General features: G+C 35.6%; 1 protein-coding gene across 1 annotated transcript in view; it reads right to left on the bottom strand.

The window, feature by feature from the left end:
• Positions 1-23,409, bottom strand: part of LOC149241495 (calcium-transporting ATPase 8, plasma membrane-type-like) — a 650,446-nt gene that overhangs the window by 479,475 nt on the left and 147,562 nt on the right. The gene's annotated exons all lie outside the window — the stretch shown is intronic.

Raw genomic sequence — 23,409 nt, 5'->3', positions numbered from 1 at the left:
CTTAATTCTATTGTTTACCCCTGTAGATTATATGTTGATGAAATGCCTATCATGGATAGTAGGGTTCTAGTTAAGGTCTTGATCAAATTATTACTTTTGCGTCATTGTTTCCTTGTACCATTCCTGATTCTGAGCTATCATTCCATTCTAGGTAGTGGCTTGGGTTCTAGGCTTGAAAAAGTGGCTTAAATTCCAGGGTCGTTGGCACAAAACTAGCCATTTTGGTCCAAAGTAGCTGGAAAGTACGCCTATGAGAACGACTTTAGGTTTTTGGTCGCTCCCTTGCCCATAGCATGAGAGCGACTATGGCCTAAGATATCCATAACAATAGTGGGACCCAGGGACAAGCTGTCTAAGTAGTTGTCTTGCCTTCTGAGGGTTCTATTGATGATGTTGGATGGCTGTGTGTGATGTTCCATCTATTCCACTTCCTTAAGGTCACATAGGAGGTTGAATCTGATCATAGTAACCTCTTGTCTCATGTTTACCCTGGTTGGCATGGTTACTTGGGTGGATGTGGGAGGAGTGTGTTACAGAGTGGTATCGGAGCATGGTTCAACTCTCGGACTAGATGGGTGGTGTGTGTCGGTCATGCATGCATGTCAGTTGCATGTATGTCTGTTACACTTTAATTTCATGTATGGTTATCATGGAGAATTTGATGTTGATTTCGTGAAATGTATTTGTCATGAGTATGTGAGTGGGTGCATATGGTTATATGTCAATTACATGTTCAATTTATGTTGCCTACTTACATCCTTGTATGTCAGGTTACATTCTTGAATATTTTTATTACATGTATCAGTCTTCTAAGTTTATTACAATAATTGATTTCTTATGCTCGACTACATGCATTTATGCGTATGTGTAGTTGATTAGGCATTGCTTATGCATATTGTTGGTTGCATGTGGAAATATGTGCAATGGAGTAATGATTGTTGTCATGCATGAGGTCATAGCATGCATTGTTGATATGGATTTGCATGGATGACTGGACCCTAACTAGAGTGATGTTTATGTGTTGATACATTTATTTTCATATGTCTATATGATGTTATGTTTATATTATACATGTATCATGCTGATTTGTTGATCTTGCAGACAAGGTATGCTCACCGAATTATTCTAAGGTATGTTGATTTATTATGATTTCGTTTATCTGACATATTATGCATTACAGGAAAGAGATCAAATGGATAGCAATATGGTTGACTACAAAGAATCTCCCTATGAATCCGAAGAGCAGTATGGTGTTGGGAATCCTTTTGATTTGGCAATTACACTAAGGAGCTTAAAGGAAGAGATAAGGAGTTGTAATGTAGATAAGGAACGAATCATATAGACACAAGAGAAGCAAGCAAGGGTTAATGCTATACTTCTCCAGAGCTTGTCATATTTGCAGTGACAAGGGCCACTTCGGATCAACCATGGACAAGATGACATAAATAATAGGGCATATGGAAGTACGTCTCTTGGTAGGCACGGGTTGGATATATCTGACATAATGAGGGATGGTGGGTTGTTGGACACTCCAGATAGGAGAGATGATGGATATAGGTACTATTCTAGTTCTGGCTCTGATAAACATCATGATCGTCATCGCTATCATCCTTACAGGAGGAATGATAGAGGATACTTGCCAGATTATTTTAAGAAAGCAAAGCCACCTACTTTTGATGAAGATGTGAAGAAGTCAGAAGAGGAAGAGGCTTGGATACTTGGGATGAAAAAATTCTTTGAGTTGCATGAGTACACAGATAACATGAAGGCTAGAATAACTATCTTCAGCTTGAAAGGTAAGGAAGACATTTGGTAGGAAGATGTGAAGCAGATCAAAGACATCAAGAAGTATGACTTTAGTTGGCATGAGTTCAAGAGACTTTTTAGAAAGAAGTACTTGGCAGAGAGGTACTACAACAGTAAGGTCAAATAACTATATCAGCTAAAGATGGGATCATTGATATATAAAGAGTACATGACCAAGTTTCTGGATCTATTGAGGTATGCACCATATCTTATAGATGAGAAGGTGAAAGTTCGACGATTTTTCAGTGGTTTACCATTAGCATTTAGAGATTGGAATGAGTATGATGAGCCTCGGTAACTTGAGGAATTCATTGGGAAGATGAAGCATTTCTATGGACAGTCAAAGCAAAAGAATGAATCTTAGCAAGAATGGAAAGGGAAATACAAAGGAAAAGGTAAATGGAAACCTAAGAAGACAAGACCTTAGCATGCATATGAGAAGGAAAATGTAGCACAACAAAATAGGTTTAATGCAGCTAGACAGGGACATGGGTCGCAACTGCAACATAGAGGTGATGGTACTAGTCGGTTGGAGTGTTGGACATGTGGAAAGGAGCATCTTTAGGGAGATTTTCCACATAATCAAGGTGGTAGGCCTCAAATATATAGTGCACAAGAGGTGCAGACTATTGGAGATGTAGGGCAGAGTACTCCTTACATTTATGCAGCCATGGACAACAAACAGGAAGAACAATAGGAATCTATCATTGAGATGGATGGTAAGCTTTGTGATCAAGTTATTTATATTTTGATTGACCCTGGATCTAATTATAGCTATGCTAGTCCTGACTTGGTGGATAAGTGTGGTTTGAGTAAGGAATTGCATGCAAAGTCTTGGTTAGTGCAGTTGATAGAGGTACAAAGAAGTGAGTTCATCATTGGGTGAGAGCTTGTGCATTTGATTTGAATGGTATGCCTACGACAACACATTTGAATGTATTACCATTGGGTTCATACAGTTTGTTGTTTGGCTTGGATTGGTTGTATCTTCGTAGAACCAAGGTAGACTGTTATGATAAAGCTATTGAGTGTGTTGATGACAATGGAGAACCAAGAGTCTTATAGGGTAAGAAGAAAGCCACATCAGTTAGGATGGTGAAAGCTATGAAAGCAAAGCATAGCCGCAAGAAAGGGTGCAAGCTATTTGTAGTACACATTTCTAGTGATAAGGGTAAGGTGGTTGAGGATGCAAATGTGTTGAATGCGTACCTATTTTTGCAGCAGTTTCAGGATGTATTTCATGAGGAAATTATAGATTTTCCACCTCACAGGGAGGTATACTTTTCTATTGAGTTAGTGCTAGGGGCAACTCCAACATAAAAAGCACCTTACAGGATGAGCACACCTGAGTTGGTTGAGTTAAAGACACATTTGAAGGAAATGTTGGACAAGGGATACATCAAGCCCAAGTGTATCACCTTTGGGCTCACCACTCTTGTTTGTGAGGATGAAAGATGTTACTCTTAGATTATGCATTGATTACAGACAGTTGGAAAAAGTAGCGATCAAGAACAGGTACCCTTTGTCGAGGATTGATGAATTTTTCAATAAGCTGAAGGGAGCAACAATGTTCTCGAAGATTGATCTGAGATCCACATATCATCAGGTACGCATCAAAGAGGAGGACATTTACAAGACTGCGTTCAGGACTAGGAGTGGGCATTATGAGTTTGTTGTTGTTCCATTTGGATTAACTAATGCCCTAGATACATTTATGTTTTTGATGAATAGTGTGTTGTTTCCATATTTGGATAATTTTGTTATTGTATTAATCGATTATATACTAGTATATTCTAGAAATAAGGAAGCGCATGGAGAGAATTTAGAAACAGTGCTGACATTGTTAAGGGAGCATCAGTTGTATGCTAAGCTCAACATGTGTAGTTTCTTTAGAGTGAGGTACACTACTTGGGACATGTTGTCTCCAAGGAAAGAATTACAATAGATCCAAAGATGATAAGGGCTATCATGGAGTGGGCAGCTCCTAAGAGCGTGGATGAGGTGATATATTTCATGGGTCTAGCAGGCTATTATAGGAGGTTCATTGTGATCTTCCCGTGGATTTCTTATCCCATTACATCATTGCAGAGGAAAGGTAAGACATTCGAATGGATAGAAGAATGTGAGGATAGCTTTGAGAAACTTAATAAATTGCTGACACATACACCAGTGCTACAGATTGCATATCTGGACAAAGAGTTTGTAGTATGGACAGATGCTTGCAATAAAGCACTAGGTGGAGTCCTGCAGGATGGAAAATTGGTATGCTATGAGTCTTAGAAACTAAACAAGCACGAGCAGAACTACCTGATACATGATCTTGAGTTAGCAACGATTATCCATGCATTGAAGATGTGGAGGCACTATCTTCTTGGTAGGAGGTTTGTAATTATGAGTGATCATATTGGGTTGAGGTATTAATTTGACCAGTCGAATTTGAATGCCAAGAAGGCTAGATGGTTGGCCACGATCAGCGAGTTTGATTTTGAGATCAAGTACATCAAAGGTAAAGAGAATAGGGTGGAAGATGCTCTCAATAAACGGGTATATGTACATCACTTAGAAGCTATGAGATGCTATGGGATAGACTTACAGGATAGGATATTGCAAGTAGTCAACAGGATGTCAGGTACATGGATATTGTCCACAGGTTGTAGCAGGATGATGGTATAAGTGCAGATATAGGTACATGTATTGGTATAGGTAGTGGTACAAGTACAGGTGGCAGTACAGGTACAGGTGCAGGTGCACACGGTATGGATTATTGTCTTACAATGGATGGGTTAGTCAGGTTCTAAGAGAGGTTATATGTACCAGATAGCAACGAGCTCAAGAAGGTGATCTTGAGGGAGTTTCATGTGAAACCATATTCGGGTCAACCAAGTTATCAGAAGAAACTGACAACAAAGAAGAGATATTATTATTGGCTAAACTTGAAGAGTGATGTAGCAGAGTTTGTGGCGACGTGTTTCAACTATCAGCGAGTGAAAACAAAGTGTAAACATCCAGGTGGACTGCTATAGCTGATCATGATTCTAGAGTGGAAATGGGAGGTCATTTCCATGGATTTCATCACAGGGTTTCCGAAGACAGTGAAGCAGCATGATTCCATCATTGTTGTTGTGGACATGTTAACAAAGGTTGCACATTGCATTCCAGTGAAGTCTACATTCTCAGCTAGCGATGTGGCACATGTATTCATTAGAGATGTGGTCAGGTTGCATGTTGTTCCAAAGAAGATTGTGTCAGAAAGGGATGCAAAGTTCACTTCCAAGTTTTGGAAGGAGTTATTTGCAAGTTTGGGCATAGAGTTGGCCTTCAACACAACTTATCATCTATAGATAGATAAATAGATAGGGTCAAAAGGATATTGGAGGACATGTTGAGGATGTATGTGATGCATCAATAGTGAAAGTGGGAAGAGTATCTCCCCTTGGTAGAGTTATCATACAACAACGGTTATCAGGAGTCATTGAGGATGAGTCCTTTTGAGGAATTGTATGAGCGGAGTTGTAACACTCCTGTCAGTTGGAGTGATCTAGTTAGCATGGTATTGATTGGACCAGATATGTTGGCAGCCATGGAACAAGAAATGGAGGTGATCAAGAAGAATCTAAAGGCAACACAAGATAGGTAGAAGAGTTATGCAAGAAGGAACAAGTTGTTCAAGGAGTTCCAGGTTGGGAAACATGTGTACTTGTGCATCAAACTTAAGAAAAGCTCCTTGCAGATTGGATCATGTGCGAAGATGGCACGATGGTTTAAGTGTGGACCCTTCAGTATCATTGAGAGGATTGGGCGAGTAGCCTATTGACTTGTGCTACCTCCTACAATGAAATTCCATGATGTTTTCCATGTATCTTTCCTTACGAAGTATGCTAAGGATGTTTATTATGTAATTGAGTGGTTTGTATTGCTGGTGGAACAAGATAGATAATTCCTATCAAAGCCTCAGTGTATATTGCATAAAAAGGTGCTCATGCTCTGGAACCAATCAATCGAGCAAGTTAAAGTGCAGCAGAAGCACTTTTGGCCTGATGAAGCTACATGGGAGATGGCGGATCCGATATGGTGATGTGGTATATGCTTTATGGTGGTTTGGTATATGCTTTATGGTGGTTTGGTATATGTTTTGATTTCATGTTTTGGTATATGCTATATGATGTTTGATATATGCTTGGATATGGTGATTAGTATATGTTTTTATATATGGTTTGGTATATGTTTTGGTATTATATTTTGATGATGTTTCTATATGTACACATGTATATGCATGTAAATACCGCCATGAGCTATGTTATAAAGCTCCACTATGCGGTATGGATGTCATGTCATTATAGTTATATTGTCATGCTATCATGTGGTTAAGTTATCATGATGTTATGATTTTATGTGGATTGGCACTCAGTAGGATGATCATTGTAAGTAATGTAATGAGTTGTGTTATAAATATCCACTATGTGGTATGTTTTCATGTTGTCATGATGTTTTTCTCTTGAGCAGATCTTTCATTGTAAATACTGCATCGAGCTATGTTATAAATATCCATGAATAGTATTTCTTCTTTCAGTGGATTTCTAAGGTATATTTGTGATTGAACATCGAGGATGATGTCCCCCAAGGGGGAGCGTTTTGTAACAGCCCTAGTGAAAATTCCATGTAATAAAAGTTAAAAACAATATCCATGGTTGATGGGACACTTATTCCAAGTTGAATGTTGGGCGAGACATCTTAGGGGGTTTTCATTTGGTTTTTTATGGATGAAACTGGCAAAGGCAATGGCTAACGCTTTGAAAATGCAAAATGGAATTATTGGCACAATTATTTATGAAAATAATGGAAATTAGGACGAAAAGGAGGTGAAAGATAACAGGTGGCATGTGAAGAGGAAAATGAAGGAAAATAATGGAAAATGAAGAAAATAGAGGCCTCATTCATAAAAAGGCTTCTAAGGACCAATTCATGGCTTTTGTTAATTCAACCTTTTGCTAGTTTAGTTTTGGAGCTCTCTCATTATTCTCTCTCTCTCTCTCTCATTCTCACTCTTGGACACTTAGAGTTTCTTGTACCATTTTGGCATTGGATCAAGAAAGGAAAAGAAGGTAAGATGAAGCAAAGAACAAGAAGGGAAATGAAGGATCAAGTAGCTACAACAGGCTTCATTATAGGTATCAACTTGCATGTGTATTTTCCTTGATAGATTTGGCATGCATGGTATTGCATGTAGTTCTTTTCTAACATGGAATGGGTTTTCCCAGGTGTAACAATGTTTCTAGCCTAGCCTTTCCATTTCTGGATAGCCATGGTGTGATGAGGTTCTCATGTTATAGTTGAGATGGATTGTCAGATGGATTCAACGCTGACTAGGGTGGATCTACGAATGATAGAGCACATGGCCTAGTCATCCCTGAACTGGACTATGGATCATGGTAAAGCCACTGGCCTAGTGAACCCTGACCCAAACTCTTGGCTCTGGTTTGTGGTAAAGCCAAGATTGTGTTACATCGGTGGGCCTAGGAATCCTTGTCAGTGAAGGGAAGGATATACAGTAAAGCCAAGAGGTGGTTTTCTCTTCGTTAGGCCCAATAATCATAGGTTTGGGATATGTGGTAAAGCTTGGAGAGTGGGTCTCAGTCTAGGGCATAGTGATCTAGGTTTGGATTGTGGTAAAGCCTAAGAGATTAGGGTATAGTAAAATTCCTCACGGTGTAGGTGGAGAAATCCAGTGGCATCCATGCTTATTTGGCCTAGTGATCAGGTGGAGATCACGATAAAGCATTTTATGATGTGTTTATGGTGTTGGCCTAGTGATTCAGGATGGATTACAGTAAAGCCTAGTTTCTATTGATGAGGGTGAGGTGGTTTAGCCTTGGTATGCCCTCGTTGGTTCTTTTGGTTTGATTCCCACATTCATGCTTGGAATATGGCACAAAGGTGAATGGATGAAGATATAATTGGCTCAACCATTCTATGGTCGGGTGGAATGTGGTAGTCCCATCTCCGGTTGGTTTATTGCATTCATTAATGAGAAATTCATTCCCTTTATTTTCATGTGTAAATGAACTGATGTATATATGGATTTTGACGACTGATATGTTGATGGTATTTATGTTCCTATTATGTTGGTTATATGTATAATTTATGACAGTAACTAAGTATGGATCTCAACATGTTTTTACCTATATATGAATGGATAATGTTTCGATGACCTAATAGATGGTAATGAAACAAATGACATGAGGGAACAATGGTTCATAGTGATTATCATATAAGTATGAGATCCCTACACTTAATTCTATTGTTACACCTATAGATTACATTATGATGATATGTTTGGCGAAATGTTTGTCATGACTAGTAGGGGTCTAGTTAAGGTCTTGATCAAATTATTAATTTTGCATAATTGTTTCCCTATACTTTTCTTGATTCTGAGCTATCATTCCATTCTGGGAAGTGGCCTAGGCTCTGGGCTTGAAATAGTGGCTTAAATCTCGGGGTCGTTGGCATAGAACTAGCAATTTTGGTCCACAGTCGCTCGTAGGCAAGCCTATGAGAGCGACTTTAAGTTTTTAGTCATTCCCTTGCCCATAGCATGATAGTGATTATGGCCTAAGAGATCCAGAACGAGAGTGGGACCCAGGGATAGGTTGTCTGAGAGGTTGACTTGTCATCTAAGGGTTTTGTTGATGATGTTGGATGAATGTGCATGATGTTCTGTCGATTCCACTTCCTTAAGGTCACATATGAGGTCAATATGATCATAGTAGCCTCCCCTCTCATGTTTACCCTGGTTGGCATGGTTAATTGGGTGGATGTGGGAGGAGGGTGTTACACCTACAATAAGAGTATCACAACAGAGGACACTACCAAACTCTTCTTTGAATGAGTATGGATACATTTTGGGATCCTACCAACCATTATATCAAATTCGGATACCAAGTTCCTAAGAACATTCTAGTCAAACCTCTGGACATTATTGAACGCCAATCCCACCAAGTTGATTTCATTCCACCCCAAAACTGATGAATAGATAAAGGTCATCAACGGGATGATAGTGCACATACTATGCATGTACAACTCCAAGCATCCACAAACTTGGGATGAGAGCATTCCCTATGTACAACACAGTTATAACATATCTCTCCATACAAGCCTTACACCATCATCAAGGTTGTGGGATACACTACTTTCGAGATCAACATTCCCCCATTCCTTGGACTGCACCAAGTGTTCAATGTGGACTATCTCCAACCATACTTTCTACCATTACTGGACACATCAGACATTGTCGAACATATAAAACCCAATAGAGCTCAACCCAAACTGCATGGAACAAGCCATAAATGATAGAATCATGGACCCATAGATTAGGAACACTCGAAAATAGAGGATCCAACTATATCGGGTTGTCAAAGCTCACCAGCTCCTACACCAGGGAAAGTGGCCCACCAAGGACCACGATCAAGAAAATCTTCCATATCTCATGGAGGCACTCAACGCAATGGGGGCCATTTCTTTCTAAGGGTGGAGGAATGATCCAAGTGGATATTGGTGGCCACGCACCTATTCCATTTGGACCTGCAACACTTTTTCTTTCAATTTCATTAATGTAGTGCAATTTACTATTTTTCGCAGTTGTTTAGGTCCTAAACTTTTGGAGCCATTTTGAGGACCGAAATAACATTTTTTTTGGAAACAAGTAGACCTGTATCCTTTGATAGTAGTTTGCAGTTGAAAGTTGTTGTCCTCGGATGGATATTTCTAACAAGGTATTTTATGGACCAAACAAAGATCATATGCCAAATTTACGATCCTGGGAAGATGATGTACCAACCCCAATAGGGCCCACAAACGTTTGACACTTCATCTCCTAGAGTTAGGTTTTTGGATGTTTAGGGTTTTCCATTGTTTCTCAATAATAAAAATTCCTTCAACCCTTATGGTAACATAGTTCATAAGGAATGTAATCATCACATATCTTCTCAGAGATAAACTAAAATCACCTAAGCTATTTTATTTCCATTCTACATGTAAACAACTTTCATTACTTGTTATTAATTAATTGAAGTTATGTTCTTTCATTGTATCTTTGTGTTCTATTTAAATTTGTGTTTCATCTCATTCCTTCATAAATATGGATCATGGAATCACTAGGGTATTAAGGTATTTGGTGGCTAGGTGGAGACAGGAGGATCTCTACACTCCCAGTGGTATTGAAATGTGAGAAGTTCCTCTGATCACTCTCCCATAACTTTGAAATTTGGATCAAGGGTGATCAGCTGCAAGAAATAATGCAATGTAGGCAAATATATGGGTGGGTGGAGAGTTAAAGTCCCAATCTCAACTTTTATACCTTACATCATGAAATAAGTGCTTAACTGAATTCTTATGCATGTAACTCTTATGAAAGTATGGTATAATCACGGGGGCTTCAATGGGGGAGAAATACCATCCTCATGTATTCATATAGGGGGATATATTGATGAAAAAATGACATAATATATTGGGGGATATATAAGGGTAAATGGTTTTTATATTAGCAGGTATAAAAAATGGAGCTCGAAGTTGATGAAAAAATATAAAGGGGTATAAAAAATGTTATTGAAAAAATGAATACCTACAATATCTAGTCAAAGTGGGGGTTTTTTAAATTGGGAAGGTGTATTGGGTTCATATTGGTATGAGTTTAAATAATGTTATTTTTAGAGGTGTTTTCCAATATGTAGACAAATTAAGGATATTGTTTAATATGCCATGAGCGCACGTGATATGTCAGAGGTTCATTGAGTGAAGCCCCATGGGTATAATGTTCTATGTGTTATTAAAATGCATGTATTAATATGACGAATGTAATTTCTATGAAATTGATGAGGAAAGGCATATTTCCTATAGGACAATGAGAAATGAGGAATATGTGTATGTGTGTTGGGAAATGGCTAATTATATGCTTATTCGTGTTTTATTAGAATGTTCATGAGAATGTTTATCTTCCTTCATGGATTCTAAGGAATGGTTTGATTCTTATGTACATGAATCATCTCTATGCATATTTTTGAGTTTACATACAGTCTAATTGTTAGGTTCATTTGCAATGCAGGATAAGTGGTTCACCTATGTTGTTGAGAAGGTGATTTCACCATAATGACTGTAACATGGTCTTTTAGCATGTATTATTTTTATTTTTATTTCTATTCTCTATGTATGTTGAGTTGCTATGAATGACCGAACTTAGATGTACAACCACATATAAGTGAATTGGGAGCTACTTGGGCTTCCCTTTGACCTTGTCATTTAAATTTATATGTGTGATACATGTGTGTTTTAATGGGTAAATGCAATGGTCTATTATTTAAGTTATAGTCCAATGAAGTTTAGGGAATATGTATTCAATTATGCGCTTTAGCAAGTGAAGTTGATGTCAAAGCACGAGAAATTTATGTTTTCATGTCTACGACAGGATGGATGGGGTCTAGATAAGGTTGGGTTTACAATCCATGAGCTTGTAGAAGACAAGGAAAGGTCTTGTGACTACAATCAAAACATGAAAACATGGGTCTGTGCGGCCTGAGAGAATTTCATGAAAAATTATAAGTTTGAGGACCTAGTAAATTTAAGCTAAACTCAGGGTAGGACCCACTACTTAGGGTTTGGGCAAGACAATCCATTGATGAAGTCAGGGTCGTAAGCTTAGGACCTAGTTCTTCATAATGGTAGAAAATGGCTCAAGTAGCCCAAGTGTGGGCTGAGGTTGATTTAATCGGTGGTCGAGAGTTGAGCAGGTTAGTTAAAGGTGGTGTTTGAAAGAAGCTCAGGCCCGAGCTACTCAAGGCCCAGTTGGGCCTTACTGACTTAACCTAGTCAGGGGTCGATAGTCAGACCTTAGTAAGGTTGATAATTGGTCGCAACAATGGGGCCCATTATTGATTGCATTGAATTGGCTTGTAATTTTTTCCTTCCATGTGAACTCACGAGAAGTGGTGGAGGGACCATGCGGATGTCACATGGGTGCCACATGGTAGACCTAATGAGATGCCAGGGTTTATTTGGTCAAACTTAAAATGGCCATAAATTTTGATCCAATGTATCGTCATAATGTTCTTGACGATATAGACACAATGGTGATGCTTATTTTAGGTTTTGAGGATTTTGGAAAAGATAAAATGTTAAGGCCTCATTTCCATGACAAGACTATGGCGGTTAGGTCAATGATAGTAACTTCCTCTTCTACTCTTAGTATGGGCTATGGTGCTTGAAAGGAGTATGTTATAGAATCTGTCGCAAAGAAAGAAGATAGAGGGTTAAAACCCTAAGACTAGAAAGAAAAAGAAATTGATGAGAAAAGACAGCCCTCTAGAAGAGAATCTTCTGTGGGTAGAAGAACCACAAGAAGTATGACTAGAGGTAATAAACAAAATAGGAAGGAAGAAAAATCCCAAGGGAAGAAAATTATTGAAGCGGAGGAATCAATGAAGGAGCATATCACTGAAGATGATGATATTTTTCTAAAAATACTAGTGAAATGCTTCAATAAATCTTCAGTTTCAAAGACATCATTGGGAACTAAGTCTCATAAAATATCTGATGATGATGAGAAACAAGTTGTAGAATTAATAATTTCTAAAAACCTGGAGTTTGAGGATGTTTTTGTACGTAAGGAAGTCACAAATAATTTACCACATGATGAGCCTTCATGAGAAGAAGAATTTAAGGAAGAAATTTGAGAATTAGAAATTATGGACAAATATATTAAGGAATAAAATGAAAGGCTAAAAGCTACAATGGAGAAGCTACAAGGGGAAAATGAACAATTAAAAAGATAAAGAAAGCTCTTGCTTAAAAAGGCTAGGAAATGGTATAAAAGGAGCCAAGTTACTAAGAACAAAATAAGAGTCTCAAATTAAACTCATTCAAATAAAAAAACAATAAGTCGATACCTCAAGCTTAAACATTTTTTTTTTGTAAGCTTGGAAGGACTACATCTTCATCATGTCCAATATATCACCTCGATCAGGGCAGATAATTGAACTAGTGGCTTCACATCAGGGAGTGCCTTAATAGAATACCCAATCACCATTTATCCAAGACCCCGTGGACCTCAAGCTTAAACATTTTACTTGATGCTATAGATAGAATTGAAAAGGATGAATGACAAAAGGAAAACATACAATTTTGCAAATGAATAGAAACTTTTGAAAAAAATTATTGCATAAGGGATATGCAATGCCCTCTACATGGGGGAGATGTTGGGATCTGAAATTCCATCATTTTTATTACCAATATTACCAAAATCTTTCTTACAGAGTCTAATTTTCACATAGTTTCACCATTTGATCATTTCATATTTTTGCAAAACAATCCATTATCTCAAGATTAAATGTCAAGATGAATTAAAAGGTAAAATTTCTAGTGTTTATGCATGGTTTATCTCTATATATTCACAATTTTGATAAAATTGATCTCTAATAGGTTGCTATAAGAATCTTTGGTTCTATAGCAACCATAAAACTGTTGCTTATATAGAGATAGGGATCATTTATAGAGATGGTTGTGGTCAACCAAGGAATGAAATGAAAATTCTAAAAGGTGGTGAACTCAATGGAGATAGTTTCATGTTCAACAAAAGAGGTAACCATGAAAGCAACACATGTGGCATACATAGTCAACGTGGAAGTCAGTGGTCATGGTTGCATTTGCAACAAGATGTGGCCAAATAGGAAAATGTTGGATATTTTTTCTGAGATACATCTTTATCAATATATGAATTAGAAGAAAAATAAAATCGGCGATACTAAGATGCTTTGTCCAAAATTCTCTTGATTGAGCACAAATCCTCTGACTTCAAAAAATTGTGTCCTTTACTTTGTATCAAGTTTTTGTTTCTTTATTTATGTTTTGATCCAATATTATAGTCACAAAATGAACAAGTATGTTATTTGTAAAATTGAATATATAAATAGGTTGATCGACATATTCTAGAGATACTTACTATCATAGTTTATGATTATAGTTTGATTGTACTTGTTTTGTTCTTTTAAACTAATTGATGACAATTTGCTTGATCAACTATGTTTCTAATTGCATAATAACTTAACCTTAGTGTTTTAATTCCTCTTGGTGACTAAGTGTTTTAATTCCTCTTGGTGACTAGACCCTAAAGAGAAAGGGACCAATGCACAAGAACTTGTTTCCATTCTCTTTCATAGTTTGATTTTCTGCATTTACAATTACGATTTCATTTATGTAGTTTGTTAATTAAACCGTGTTTAATTATTGCAGTGTTAATTTACTTTTATTTTGAATGATATATATGAACTCCAAGAGTTAAAATATGCTCTCTTAATTTTTATTAAATTGCTTTATATGAATTAAAAACATTAGCATATTTATGCTTAGGTTAAACCAATGTTTGCGGCATTAACACAATCAATAAACCATTGATCAGGTTAACTTCTTCAATATATTCACTTATATAGTTAGGTTTAAATTGTTAGTTCCTACACATATTGTGTCTATGCTTCGACACAAGGTTACAAACTTCAATCGATAATTTAATATTAGAATTTAATTACAATTAAACTTCCTAATGACTCCTTCCTTGGTTTTGACATATATCTACTCAACACTTCCATTGCATGTGCCATGTCTAGTCTAATACTGACCATTACATACATCAAAATTCCAATCACATTAGCATATGGAACATGGAACATGTCCTCTTCCTTTTCTTTCACCTTAGGACATTGTTTTACATATAAATTTACACATATAGAAATAGGGACCATTCTTGGTTTACATTCTTGCATACTAAACCTCTACAAAATTGTCTTAACATATCATCTTTGATTTAACCAAAAGTTCCTATTTTACCAGTGATCTATAATTTAACCACATTTTCTTATTTTTCCAATCTCTTTTAATTTCCATGCACAATATGGAATTTGTAGCACCAGGATCCTTCATGTCAAATTTAGTGGACAATTTAGTTTTCACTTCCTAGATGACTTCCCCATCATTTCCAATCAAAAAAATATCATCCACATACAACACCAAATAAGTAAGATTATCATTGACTAATTTGAAATATACATAGTGATCAACTTTTCTCCTTGTGAAATGAAGTCCTAATATATAAGCATTAATTTTTTGATACCACATCTTTGGTGATTTGTTTAACCCATACATGTACTTTTTTTGCTTGCATACCAACTCTTTCTTTCCTTTAAAAACAAAACCTTATAGTTGCTTCATGCAAATTTCTTCTTTCATATCTCCATGTAGCAATGTCGTATTCATATCTACCTATTCTACCTCAAAATCAAAGGCAGTAGCAACATATGAAAGAAATATAATAGAATTTATCTTGGAAATTGGAGAAAAAACTCACCAACGTCAATTCCCTCTACTTGGGAATAACTTTTTTCTACTAATTGAGCTTTGTATTTCTCCACACTGCCTTTTGCATTCAACTTCTTCATAAATACTCATTTGTTGCTAATGGTATTTATTCCAGTTCGTAACTACATTATATCCCATGCCTCATTTTTTTCTAAGACTTCCATTATGGCCTTTTTAAAAAAGTTTTCCACCACTTGAATCCATTTTCTCCCTAATAATGCTAAGATATTAATCAATAGTAATAAAAAAAGAAAAATATGAATGGAAATCAAGTGGAGTATACCTTTCTGATTACCTTCCTTTTTGAACCAATGTCCTCATCGTTACAGTTCTTATGTAGAGTTTGGTTCATTCATCCTGCGATTCAAACTCTATCTTCTTTGGTTCTTTTACCCTCGGTATTACATCCACTTTGACAACATCTTTGATTTAATTGAATATCACCTTCACCATACACAACCTTCTTAGATTTTTGGTTTCAAAGCTTATAAAATTTTAAACCATATCTATATGCAATAGAGATACACTTTTTAACTTTCTTGTCTAGCTTAATCCTATTCTCCTTTGGAACATGTATATAAGCATCACAACCAAATACTCTCATATGTTTAAGAGTTGGTTTCTTATTAGTACATACTCATGTGGAGTCTTGTCATCTAAATATGGTGAGGGTGATCTATTTACCAATTAATGTGTTGTATCCTCTGCCCCTGCCTAGTATTCCTATCCTAACCTTGCACCATTGAGCATGCTCCTTTCTTTCTCCATCAACATCTTGTTCATCCATTCTAGAACTCCATTTTGTTGGGTTGTGTATGGAGTAGTCTTTTACTTTAATATATCACACTATTTATAGAATTCTTCGAATTCATGCCCGTAGTATTCTCCATCATGATTTGTCCTCGGTACCTTAATTTTCTTTTCTGTATGATTTTCCACAAGGAACTTAAAATATTTGATTTTTTTAAAAACTTTAAATTTATTCTCGAGTAAATAAATCTATATATTCCTTGAAAATTCATCTATAAATGAGGTATAGTACACAAATTTACCTAGATTATAGAACTTATACAAATCCAAACACATCACTTTGCACCAATTTTCATATTTCTTTTGAACTCATATAACCATAGGAGAATCTTACCCAATTCTACTTCCCATATATAGAATTTTTACTGAAATAAAAAAATCCAAAGAGTAGTTAGACAAAACTTCTACTATACCATCACCATGTAGTACTCGAAGGCCGTTTCTTCTGATATGTCCCAATATTTGATGCCACATCATAGTATTTTCTCTAGAGGTTATAGGAGGTTGTAGGAGTCTTCTAATCTACTATAAGGAACAATGGAACTATTGCACCTATCGCTAACAATGCTTCCCAATGGCTTATATAGACTTCCAATCTGAACTCCCCTCAGTAATACCATTTCTCCTCGAATCATTCTATAGGTATCCTTTTCAAACATTGCTTTTACACTTGCATCACTCATTTTTCTTATAAAAATCAAATTTCTAGTCAATCCTTAGATGTGTAGAACACCAGGAAGTATTTTAATCCTTCCACCTATGAGCTCCAACTTGACTTTTCTTCATCGTATGATTGTCATTTTCAAGTCATCTCTTAATAAAACACCAGCCCTATCATATCTTTCTCACTCCTAGAACCACACCCTATGAGGAGTCATATGAAAAGATGTGCTTGAGTCAACCAACCATGCCTCATGATCTGCATGTGTACTTGAAGAAGTCAAATACGCATCCCCTCTTTCATGTGAGGAGGATTTTTCTTTTGTAGGAGCATCATCATATCCCTTCCCTTTTTCAGAAATTGGATATGCAATCTTTCTTATAATGCCCTTCCTTTTACAAACATTCCTAAATATTCAAATCTTCCAAGTCTTGAGGACTTACTTTATTTATATTTTATGAGCATCCTCTTACAAACAAGGCATTTGTGTTTGGACTTTCCATGTTTTTATATCTTATCTCCTCAGATAACAAGGATGATACTATATCATTAAAACTTAAATTAGTTGAACTACTCCCTATGACAACAACCAAACAATCCTACGATTTTGAAAACAAAAACAACAAGAATATACACTTATATTCATATGAAATGTTAACACTAACAAATCATAACTAACTTACCATAGTATTAAAGGTGTTTAGATGTTTTATCACCAATTCTCCATCCTTCATCCTTAGTTTATACAATTTTTTCCATAGGAACAATTTGTTTACCATGGATTTAGATAAACACAAAGTCCCTAAATTGTTCCACAATGTCTTTGTTCTAGCTTCTCCTGAAACATTCAATAATATTAAATTTAAGAGGCACTAATGTATTTTACTCTTTTTTTTTATCCAACTTGTTCCAATCCTCTATTGACATCCTTGTTAGTGCATTACTCAAATCCATAACAATCCTCTAACCTTTGTCGACCGATAGATCTTCCATTTTTAGCTTCTACAACTCAAAACTCTACCCATTGAATTTCTTGATCTCTATCTTTGAACTACTCACCATTTCCCTTCACTACAAAAATTGATTCTATAGATTTCTGATTATAACAGGGCTTACCACTAAATCGAGCAAAAACCTTTATCCACAAAAGTGTCCCATTGAAGCCAAGACTTATATAAGACCATATGTAAGTTTTAACTTTGTACAGTTAATTGACGCAAACATATTGTTAATAAAATAGAAAAGCTGTAATACATACACATTAACATAAAGATTTTACCCTATTTTTTTTAATGTATATTCATTTATCTAGTATTGTGATACAATCACAGTTCCTTAACCAAAACTACAAATCCATGGGCTAAACCACCATGCCCCATAAAATCATATGTAAAAAAACCACAAAAAATGGGCACAAAATAACTCAAATTTTTATATTTTTTCAGGAGAGTTTCCTTTAAAGCCCTACACAAATATATAATGTGTGGGGATAGTTGTGCAAAGAATATAACAAAAACATATTTTCTCAATCTCATTAATTGGAAATCCATTATTCTAGGTGATCAACATAATTGATTTGTAAAGTTTTAATTAACATAGTTACTATGATACTACAATCTTGCTAATAAACTATTATTATGAATTGAAATCATGGAGATATATATTTTAACATGTCTCTCTGCATATAGTTGTGCGCCCAGAGAAACACATATGTATCTTCGACCTCCACCATCTTCTAAAATATTGGAATGAACACCTTTTAGAATGACCCAGTAACTCTAAAAAAGTTATCGAATCTCTCATCCTTCTATCGAGTCACAAAGAAATGTAAGTAGACAATAAAATGACCAAATCGAGTTGATAATTAACCAAACAAATATTATCATAAACCAATTCCTTACGCTAAGGATTATAATACAATTTAATATATATATATATATATATATATATATATATATATAGATATATATATATATATATATATATATATATATATATATATATATATATATATATATATATATATATATATATCTTCAAAATAAAATAAATGTAAAACCATTTTTTCTTCAACCTAAATTATCAACTGAGTGAAAACTCTAAAATTTTAGTTACCAATGCACATCCAATTGGAAACTTCCATCTGTTGATATGTGGAAAACCGATGGTCACTTCATCATCACTTGTAGTCTGCCCACATACAAGATCCAATTGAAAAATGCCACCTATTAATACAATGGAAAATGACCTTTCCTTGATTGCCTCCCTTCCTTGATTTGTCTATTGACGTGACAATTTCTCACGAAAAATATTTTTTTCACTAGAATTTGATTGTTTTTATGCTATAAAATTGTTAAAGATAGCTAATTACTCCCACATGCATAGTTGTCTAAATTTAAAGTGTCATTTAATTGAGTCAAGTGTGTGAGTGTGGTTCGCGGACACCTGTGGTCAGTGGGTGGCAGTGACGTCCACATAAGAACTAGAGACGATCTCTAAGATCCTGCCCCTCGGCCATCACAGACTTGACCCCAAGGGATTTAGGTAGAATTGACCCTGTGACCTCCCAAACGGCGAGGCAATGACTTGACCAGTTGAGCTAACCCTTGGGGCTATTCAAGTGTGAGTTATTTCAAGTATAGTATTATATTTGGTAAAGTCAAATTTAGTGTGTGTTGCATGTTGAAGTTATTTTGAGTGAGTCACTAGTCAAAAAAGTATAAATACCCCTCACTAGGTTCATTGTGATCATCAAGTTTTATGTGATCAATAGAAGAACTATGATATGTGGGCCATTAAGATGGAGAGGGCATTAAAGGCTCATGATGTTTAGGAGCATGTCTAGTTTGAATTTCAAGAACCTAAGAATGAAGCAAAAGAACAAGCCCTCACTAATGTAGAGAGGAAGCAATGGAGAAAAGACGAAAAGAAGAATGCACAAGCATTACAGCTTATCTAACAAGGAGTGAACCAATCAATGTTCAAAATATTATGACCACATCTTCAGCAAAGACAACAAGCGATACTTTGGTGGCGAGATATAAAAGTATGGCCAAAGTCAATATTGTTAAGTTGCATAATACTAGGAGAGATTTTGAAAGTTTGTAGATGAAGGCAATATAGGATATTGATTCATTCATGAAATGGGTACTGACTATTGTAAACCAGTTAGAGAGTTATGGTGATGACATTTAAGATCAAACAATGGTTGAGAAGGTCCTTAGATCTTTGTCTACTAAGTTTGATGCTATAGTAGCAGTTATTGAAGAAGCCGAGGATTTAGTGATGCTGACAGTTGATGAGTTGATGGGATCCCTTCTATCCCATGAGGCGAGGATAGATAGAAATAATCATTCCACCTTAGAAACTAATTTTAAAATTCAGGTTTCTATTTCAAGAGACAGAGGTCGAGGCAGAGGATGAAGTAGAAGATCAAGTGGTTAGAGAGATGGAAGAGAAGAGTAGGAACAAGAAATTGGAAGCAACAACAAAAACTTTAAAACAAAACAAAGAGTTGACAAATCCAAGGTGAGATGTTATTATTGCAATAAATTTTGTCACTATGTTCTTGATTGTAGAAAGAGGATAGTTGATAAAGGAAAGAAAAGAACTAATGTAACTACAGAGAATATCAACTCCATGTTCCTAGATTACCATACAATGCTTGAACCTTCTGATAATGTGTGGTTATTAGACAATGGTTACAGTAACCACATGAAAGGAAATAAGAATATGGTTGTAAACCTAGATCAATTTGTGAAGACAAAGGTAAAGTTGGGCACTGACGAGACTATGGATGTAGATGGAAAAAGAGTGGTCAACATTCTAACCAAGTAGGGGGGGTGAAGACAACTTCAGAAGTATATTATGTCCCTAATGTCAAACATAATCTCATAAGTGTTGGGTAGTTGATGTAGAAAGCATACAAGGTTATTTTTCAGGCATAAAAGTGTGTTATATATGATAAGCCTCTAAGCAAGCAATTGATAGCCAAGGCATAGAAGATGGGGAACATACTCTTTCCTCTAATCATGAATTACAGTGATTAGGTCAATTCTTTTACAGATGCATGTTCTAATGATTATTGGTTATGGAACTTTCAGTTTGGGCATTCACATTTCTCTAGTTTTAGATTCTTGCAGTAGAAACAGATGGTTAGAGGATTACCTCCCATCAAAGAACTTTCTAGTAATTGTGAGTGTTGAATCTTTGGAAAGAAACACCATGGAATTTTTCCAAAAGGAGTTGCATACATAGAAAATAATCCACTAGAGCTAGTTCATACAATCCTATGTGGACTTGTCTGGAGACAGTCGATTGGTGGAATTTTTTACTTCCTCACTTTCATTGATGATTTCGGCATAAATACATGGGTTTATTTCCTAAAGTGGAAGTCTAAAACTTTTGCAAAGTTCAAGGAATTCAAAGCCCTAGTAGAGAACCAGAGTGATGATCAGATCAAGGTATTGAGATCATATCGTGGTGGAGAATATGATTCGAAGGAATTCCATGATTAGTGCAAACAACATGGAATTAGAAGGCATTACAACTAGATACATGCCGCAACAGAATGGTGTAGTAGAGAGAAAGAACATAACCATTGCAAACATGGAAAGATATCCTAAAAAGAGTGTAATGAACAAAGTGCCAGAAGAAGCATGGTTGTGTATGTCTTGCAGTGTATCTCATCTTAGAGTTTTTGGATGTGTAGCATATGCTCATGTGCCTAAAGAGCTAAAAGGCAAGTTCAATGATAAAAGTGAAAAATGCATATTTGTTGGTTATAGTTAGCAATCAAAAGCTTATAAATTGTATAACCCTGTCACCAAGAAGATTATAATTAGTAGAGATGTTGTGTTCAAATAAAAAAAGTCATGGAATGGGACTGTACACAAAATAGTTGATGTAAGAGTACCACTCATGGAAGAAGAGGATGTAACAGAAAAAGAGCACTAAGAATTACAAGAGAAGACACCAATCAAAGGCATGCTAGCAAGGACCTCAAGATATTCTAAACAACATGTATCTTCAAGAAGATGAACAGATTTGAATTCTCCCATAAATCAATTAGGTGATGAATCAAGAAAAGGTAAGAGAAAAATGAGAATTCTACAAGATATTTATGATGATTTAGATGTTAGTTCAAATTTTTCATTGTTTTCATTTCAACCTTCATCGTTTGAAGAAGCTATCAAAGAAGAAAATTGGGTGTAAGTTATGGATGAAGAAATATATTTTATTGAAAAAAATGATAACTGGGATCTCGTTGATTTACCAAAAGATAAAAATTGCGTTGGTGTGAAATGCGTGTACAAGAAAAATTTGAATGAAAAAGGATAAGTAGACAGATTTAAAGCAAGGCTTGTAGAAAAAGGATTCTCACAACAACCAACAATAGAATTTGGAGAAATATTTTCTCTGGTAACCAGATTAAATATTGTAATAGAAGTCTTAGCAATAGTAACTCAGAACAAGTGGAAATTGTATCAGATCAATGTGAAATCAGTCTTCCTGAATGGAATTCTAAAAGAATAAATCTATGTGATGCAGCCTCAAGTTTACGAAGTTGAAGGTCAAGAAGATAAATTTTACAAGTTAAAGAAAATGCTTTATGGACTCAAACAAGTGCCTAGAGCCTGGTATAGCAAAATTGACAATTATATGATCAAGAATGGATTTAAAGAAGTATAATTGAACCAACCTTGTACACAAAGGTAAATGCGCATGGAAATATTTTGATTGTTTGTTGGTATGTGGATTACAAGATTTATATTGGTGATCTTGAATTAGATGAATTTAAAGTAGCCATGAAGAAAGAATTTGAAATGGAAGGTCTTGGTCTTATGAAATATTTTCTTGGCATAGAAGTTGAACAATCTGAGAAAAGGAATTTTTACTTGTCAAAATAAATATGCTAAATATTAGTTGAAAAGATTAAAAACGGAAAATTGTAAACCTGCTCCTACACCAGTTGCAAGTGGTACAAAGTTAAGTAAGGATGATGAAGGATCGTATGTCAATCCAACTCTATTCAAAAGATTGGTTGGCAACCTTATGTATCTAACATCTACAAGACTAGATATTATGCAAGGTGTTAGTTTGATTTCTAAATTTATGGAGTCTAAAAAAGACTCACATTGGAGAGAAAGCAAAAGAATTATGAGATACATAGTAGGAAATACATATTGTGGCATATTTTATACAAGCATAGAGAAGAATGATTTGGTTGGATATACTGATAGTGATTTTGCAGTAAGTTTGGATGATAGTAAGAGCACTTATGGTTATGTGTTTCATCTTGGTTCAGGTGTGATATGATGGGCATCTAAGGAGAAACCTATTATGATGCTTTCATCAACATAAGCAAAATGTGTAGTAGCAACATCAACAACATGCCAAGCAGCATAGTTATGAAGAGTTTTAGATGGACCTCAGTAGAAACAATAAGAATCAACAACAATCCACTATGACAACACTTGAGCCATTACACTATCCATGCATAGTGTGTTTCACCAAAAGAGAAAACATATTGATACAAGATATCATTTCATTAGAGATCTTGTGAACAATGGATAAGTTTACTTGAAACCTTGTAAATTGAGAGATCAATTCGCTGATATATTCCCTAAGCCATTAGCAAAAGGCGTATTTGAGTTTCATAGAGGAAATTTAGATGTTTTAAGCTTAACTGAGACTTAGACCAACAACCATGATTGAGTTTTCATGAGTAATGTCTT

This window comes from Pinus tabuliformis, chromosome 8, assembly GCF_031772625.1.
Source record: "Pinus tabuliformis cultivar Carrire ecotype Pingquan chromosome 8, CPIR1, whole genome shotgun sequence".
NCBI lineage: Eukaryota > Viridiplantae > Streptophyta > Pinopsida > Pinales > Pinaceae > Pinus > Pinus tabuliformis.
Note: the sequence above shows the minus strand (reverse complement) of the source record. Positions and strands in the feature narration are given on the sequence as shown.